Source organism: Girardinichthys multiradiatus, chromosome 2 (assembly GCF_021462225.1).
Source record: "Girardinichthys multiradiatus isolate DD_20200921_A chromosome 2, DD_fGirMul_XY1, whole genome shotgun sequence".
In the NCBI taxonomy this organism is placed as follows: domain Eukaryota; kingdom Metazoa; phylum Chordata; class Actinopteri; order Cyprinodontiformes; family Goodeidae; genus Girardinichthys; species Girardinichthys multiradiatus.
This window is the reverse complement of record NC_061795.1, coordinates 22,748,119-22,754,757: the sequence shown is the minus strand read 5'-3', so window position 1 is coordinate 22,754,757 and position 6,639 is coordinate 22,748,119.

The following is a 6,639-nucleotide window of genomic DNA, read 5'->3' as shown; positions in this document are numbered from 1 at the left end:
TGAAGTCCTGTTCCGTCCAGCAACCATGTGGGGGATGAAGTAAACATATGGAAGAAGGTCCTCTTGGCAGATTTGACCAAAATTTAACTTTTTTGTCTAGATTTAAACTGCTATGAGTAAAGGGAAAAAGTAACACTGCACATCATCCTGAACACGACATCCACATGATAACATATGGTATTTTTCTTTATTATGTATAGAGAAACAAGTCAAATTTGATGGGCAATTAAGTAGAGGGCAGTCGTGGAGGAGGTTGCAAAGGGCATAAGACTGAGATAAAGATACATCTTGCAGCAGGACAACAACCCTAAACATCCAGCCAGAGCTACAGTAGCTTGACAGGAACAATGGATAAAATGTCATTCTCTAAAGCAGGTTAAAACATGCAGTTTTAACCACAGCGGAGGTTGGTTGTGCAAAGTATTGACTCAGGCAGGCAAAATACATATGCACAGTACACTTTTGGAGTTTTTATGTATAAAACACATTAAAAACAATGCATGGGTTTCTTACACTTAACAACTTGCAGTACTTGTGTTGGTCTATCGCATGAAATCATTATAAAATGACATTAATTTGTGGTTGTAATGTAGCAAAATGTGAAGAAGTTAGGGGGTTAATACTTTCGCAAGGCCCTATATGTCTGGATAAAGTTTGTGTACTCCACATTATACTTTTTGTAATATCTGAAATCATTTCCAACAAAATTTTCAACTACTGAAAAATCAAGTTCAGAATTGATTTAATATGTAAATAAATGAATCAGTGGTAAGTCTGGATCAGTGGTATCAGCATACTTAATTTGGCATCCTCCTATGACAAATAGTTGCAGTAGATTAGCATCAGAAATCTACCTGATCTTTTTTCACTACCTAAGCATATGCCTTTTTTCTATTCTCGGTTCCAGCACTGCACAGCTCCACTTTGCCCCTTTCTCACTCTGCTCCACATGAAACATGTTGTGTTTTCATGGACTCACTGGAGTTATGGTATGAAGCCCCACCACCAGCATTTCGCGTTGTGTGTTGTGCCACTATTCTTCCTCAACCTACATTTCAAGTACAAACATGCAAAGAAAAATAAAAATTTACAGTAACACAATGGTTCCCAAAGTGGGGGTCAGGAGACACCAAGTGGGGGGTTGCGAGATGATTTTAAGATTCATTGTGATGTGACCGCGGAGGAGTATGGGGGGATAAAAAGGACAAATTGATATAGATATGAAAAAAATAAATGGGTTCACTCTATATTTTTAGAGAATGTAAAAAATTATCTGTTTTTCATGGGGTCGCCAGTCTCTGGCACTGTTTTTTGGGGGGTCACGGGCTGAAAAGTTTGGGAACCCCTGCTGTGGCACATCATGTCCTCCAATAGTGATTTCGAACCACAGCTTTCGTTGTGATCCACTCTGGCCATTGTGGTCCATAATATTTTTGTAAGTCACTCTTGAGTTTTTGAGCTTTTCCCGGCACTAAGTTGTAAAATCCGTGACTTGTCCTTCTTTCCCCTACTTCGGTGAAAACTTTCTCAAGCTGCTGACATACGGCCAATCAGTGAACAGCAGTCTGTTCGCGGCACATTTTGGCCCTACTCAGCCCTGACAGCCAGTACTGGCCCGGAAAAGCCACTAATGGAAATGGTCTCAAAACGGGCTGAGTGGAGTGGAGTCGGCCAAAGTAGAGCCCACGGAAAAAGGGCAATAGTGCACACACACCATCTGAAAGGAACATTGCATTTGTGTTTTTCTTGTTTCCAGCAGTAGTGGGCAGCACAATCCATAAATTGCTGCAGCACCGCTGAGTGGTCGGGTTAGTATTGGTGGTTGGGATAATTTTAGGCCTTAGATTGAGATGCTAATGGGTTTTCTGCAGGATTTCTGCAAGTCCCACTGGACAATCTGAAATGACATAATGTACAAGCTTTTGTTTTTCCTTTTATTTTTTTTCATTTGCATTCTTCTTCATCTATTTCCCAGTATAGTGTATCAGTTCGTGGATTAATTTGCCAGCGGGAATGAAATAAAATAAGTCAGCTTCCAGGCCAAACAGACATGTGACTGTGTTAACTCTTCAATAAATAAACAGCTGGAAGAAGGAAATAAAAAGCTGCTGTTCTCTCTGCATGAAGTAATCTCCTAGATGTCAGGTAGAGTTCAAACTAAGTCTGATTGACCTGTTCTTTAACAGGACACTGAACTGTTAAAAAATGTGGATGGTTCTTAAATAATTTATGCAGCACTTTGAACTTGTTGACATTAACCTATAGAACAGAAATATTACAAAGGTCAAACAAAAATTAGACATCTTAAAGAAGTCAGGTAATGAAAACCTTCTATTACAATGAAATGTTTCATTGGATCCTCTGAAGTATCCTTCTCATGTAAAAGAACCCTCATCAAAAGAGGGAAGCTGGCAGAACCCAGTATCTGGGCAGAACCCACTCTTCCATGGGAGGGACATGCAAAGTCTATGCAGAAAAACTTCAGCTGGGATTCAAACCCAGGAACCTCATGCGGTAAGGCAACAGTTGTGACAGCATCATCAGCATTTAGCTTTAGTCTTATAATCAGAGAGCTGTTGGCTGTGGAGATTAATTGTAGATTTTTATTTGATTCTAAGATGTTCTTCAATCTGTCTGTCTCCAACAATCTTGGTGGTCAGTTTGTTCCTATTAACTTTATTCCTCATCTTTATATCTAAACCAAAATTGATTCTTCAGATCTTAAAGTATTCACATTAAAAGCATGAAAATCTGCAAAATTTTCCACTGAATTGTGTTAAATTTATTTCTGTTATTTATGCTTTTTATTACATTATTATTTTACAGTTTTGTTCATGCAGTCCATCACATTAGCATCATCTGAAATTTTATAAAAATCCCGCCTTTTATTTGAGTCATTATTATTAAGAAATAACAAAATAACCTGCACCATGATTACTTTGTCCTGCAAAACTATTCATACTCCTTGTAATGTTACAACCATTATTATTGGATATTAGACAAAGAAGAGGATAAACTGAAAGGGAATTGATCCATGGTTTTCAAAGTTCTTCACAAATAATTTGTTAGAGAACATTATTGAATAAACAGCAGACCAAAGAATAGAGCAGATATATCAGGAATAACGTTGTGGAGAAGTTTGAAACAAGAATAGGTTATTAACAATATGCCAAGCTTTGAACATCTCAGTTCAGTCTACCATTAGAGGATGGAGGATGGCACAGCAACGCCAAGACCTGAACTGACAGGCCAATGGTAACTCTGGAAGAGTTGCAGAGATTCACTGCTCAGATGGGAAAATCTGTTGACAGGATAACTGCTAGTCACTCGCATAATAAATCTGGATTTTATGGACGAGTGGCAAGAAGAAATCCACTGTTGATAAAAAGCCATAAGAAGTCAAATTTGCAGTTTGCCACGAGCCACTTAGGGGACAAAAGAATTGATGGCTATGAATTCTCTCCATCCAATCTAACTGAGCTTGAGCTCTTTCTCAAGAAGAATGAGGAAGGATTTCAGTTTCTAGATGTGCAAAGCTGGTAGAGACCATCTACCCACTTACTGACGACCTGTCCAGGGTGAACTTTCCTCTCGCCCGTAGACCATTGGAGATAGGCACCACCTCCCCCACGACCCTGTATGGAAAAAGCGGGTGTAGAAAATAGATGCATGGATGGATCCATCCACTTCACTTGTACACTACCTCATGCTTGTCTATCATATTAAATTCCAATAAATACATTGAAATGTGTGGTTGTAACGTGACAAAATAAATTTATTAATTTCCCCTTTGGGATGAATAAAGTATTTTTGAATTGAATTGAATTGTGAATGTGAAAACATTTGAAGGGTAGAAATACTTTTCAAGGCAATTACCTAAAATACAAAGGAGACCATATTATTTTATTTTAGAAGTCAATCATTAATACTTACACGCTGTCAACAGTTACTGGCCTCTGGTAAATTGTGTAAAAATCTTTTATTGCAGCTGCATAATCTCAAATTGAGACATTTAGAACTTTACTTTGAGTACAGTTATTTAAAGGGAGAAGAAAATCCCATGTTAAGAAATAACTTGTTTTTTGCGCAACATTACCCCTAGCAATGTATTGAAAGCAAATCTTATTGAAGTTTTAGTTTTTAAAGTTTATCAAACTCACATTGAACGTTTAATTTTACAATTACTAATCCATGACTTCCAGTTTCCCTGGAGTATAAATAGGCCATGACATTGGCCTTGTCTTAGTCAGGTGTCTATTCATCTTCTTTAGTAAGGAAATGACTACAAGAAAATGGCTACCTGCCTAAACTAAAAACAGTCCAAGCAATAGTAATAAGAATAGAGAGGATTGACTGTAACAACTGTAACAAACAAAGCTGGATAAAGTTTTATCTTTTATTTTTTTGTAAGAGATCGCACTAATGCTGTAAAACATTAATTTTAGCAAGCGAGGCTCTGCTTTATGTTTAAAGAAATTCAGCAGAATTATTTTGCTTTTTAGGGATCAGAAAATACTTTGGAAACAATTTCACTTCAGCCAGAGTGTCATTGAAATCAATTTCTCGGTAGGTGATGGCTACATTTGGTTTGACAGAAACAAAGCAATTGCAGATGGTGATACAAAATAAAAGTAATGTATTAAATATTTATAACCATACCACCCAAAATCAAACAATGCATTACCATTGTAAGGATAAAAAAAAGACATGTTTCTTTCAGAGCAGTTTAGAAAAGACTAAGAATAAGAGGTTTTGAATAACAAAAAGCTGTTTTATCAAAATCTTTTTTCACTATGAGAACATTTAACAATATTTTGTAGCACTGAACCTGGTATCATAAATACGTGTATTATATGAAAAGATTTAAAATAGGAGCAGACAAATTACCTACCCAAGCTTTTACAATTAACAGCAACCAGTGCATTTTTCCCATCTGATTTAAAGAGATCCATTCTCAACAAGGTGCAACACTGAGTCCAAGCTCTATATTTGTGTAATAATATGCTGAGTTCAATCTTTTCAATAGAGAGAGGCAAAAGCATGGATATAAATATTAACTCGACACTGAAACACAGAGAGGAAGAAGGACCGCCCAGATTTTGTTTCTTTGGCTGCAAAGGTAAAACAAACCATAAACCAAGCTTAGTTCTAAGCATTTTTAATAAACTGTTATTGTGACCATCATAGAATGTTTTGTCATCCAGCTACATTCTTAAGCATTTACAATGCATTGCAAAAACTTCCTGAACACCTCTGGAACTTTTTCACATTTTTGTAACAACCACAAACATCATGCTTTTCCCGACTTACACCACAGTCTCCTTTAGTTATTGTTTGTCTTAGGAGGTTGGTCCCCAATGTCTTCAGCCGGGATTAAAACTGGAGACCGACTTGCCGCTGATTAACTCCTTTGTTGACGATGTGGTAATCGTCTTGTTGCATGGTGAAGGATTTTCAAATCACTTTGGTTACATCTTTCTTTAAATTGGCGGAAAACATTTTTCTGTAGACTTCTGAGTGCATTGCGTTGCTGTCATTTGTGTCCCCTTCAGTTTTGAGTTGGTTAAGCTACTGATTATTGTTAATCAGTCTAATAGCAAACAACGGGGCAATAACAAATATCTATCTATCTATCTATCTATCTATCTATCTATCTATCTATCTATCTATCTATCTATCTATCTATCTATCTATCTATCTATCTATCTATCTATCTATCTATCTATCTATCTATCTATCTATCTATCTATCTATCTATCTATCTATCTAATTAGTAACATCAATAATTTTGCTCACCTAAGATTTTGATATCTTCTGAGTTGTATATTAGATCCAGGTGTAAACGTTTAGAAACAAATGCTGAAATATTTATCTTTTGTGTCATATGTGTGTTATGTAGCAAAACAAACCAAAATATTTGCAGTCCATGGCAAAAAATAAAGAAATTGGTCTCATGGTTCTAGTGAATTTAGAAAGGATTGACCAACACAAAGTAGTGGATAATTGGTTGGTTGGAAGTGGTTTCCAACATTTTATAAATGGCTTGAGCTCAGATTGGTGAGAGCATCTCTTATCATAAATTTTCAACTTTTGCCAAATATTCTCAAATAGATTTAGGTCTAGGTCATTCTAACACATGAATGTGACTTGCTTAAATCAGTCCATTGTAGTCCTGGCTGTATGTTCAGGGTCATTGTCCTGTTGAAAGGTGAACATGTGCCCCAGTCAGTCAGTCAGACTCTAACAGGCCTTTCTTCCTGGATTGCCCTGTATTCAGCCTGTACTCATCTCTGACCAATCCTGTCCACCCCATAGCATGATACTGCCATAGCCGTGTTTCACAGTTTGCTTGGTGTGTTCAGGGTGTTAGTTTTCCTCCATGCATAGTGTTTTCCAAGTAAATCAGAAAGTTTAAATTTGGCCTCATATGACCAGCACCTTCCTCCCCACGTGTCATGTGACAAATGGATGGCTTATGGCAAATCTAACTGGATTTCTTTCTTTTAACAAAGGTTTTTTTTTTTTTTTTTTTTTCTTGACACTCTTCCCTAAAGCCCAGTTTGGCTGAGCTCCCAACTAATTGTTGTACTGTCAATATTTTACCAGATCTGAGCTTTGGATCTCTGCAGCTCCTCCAAA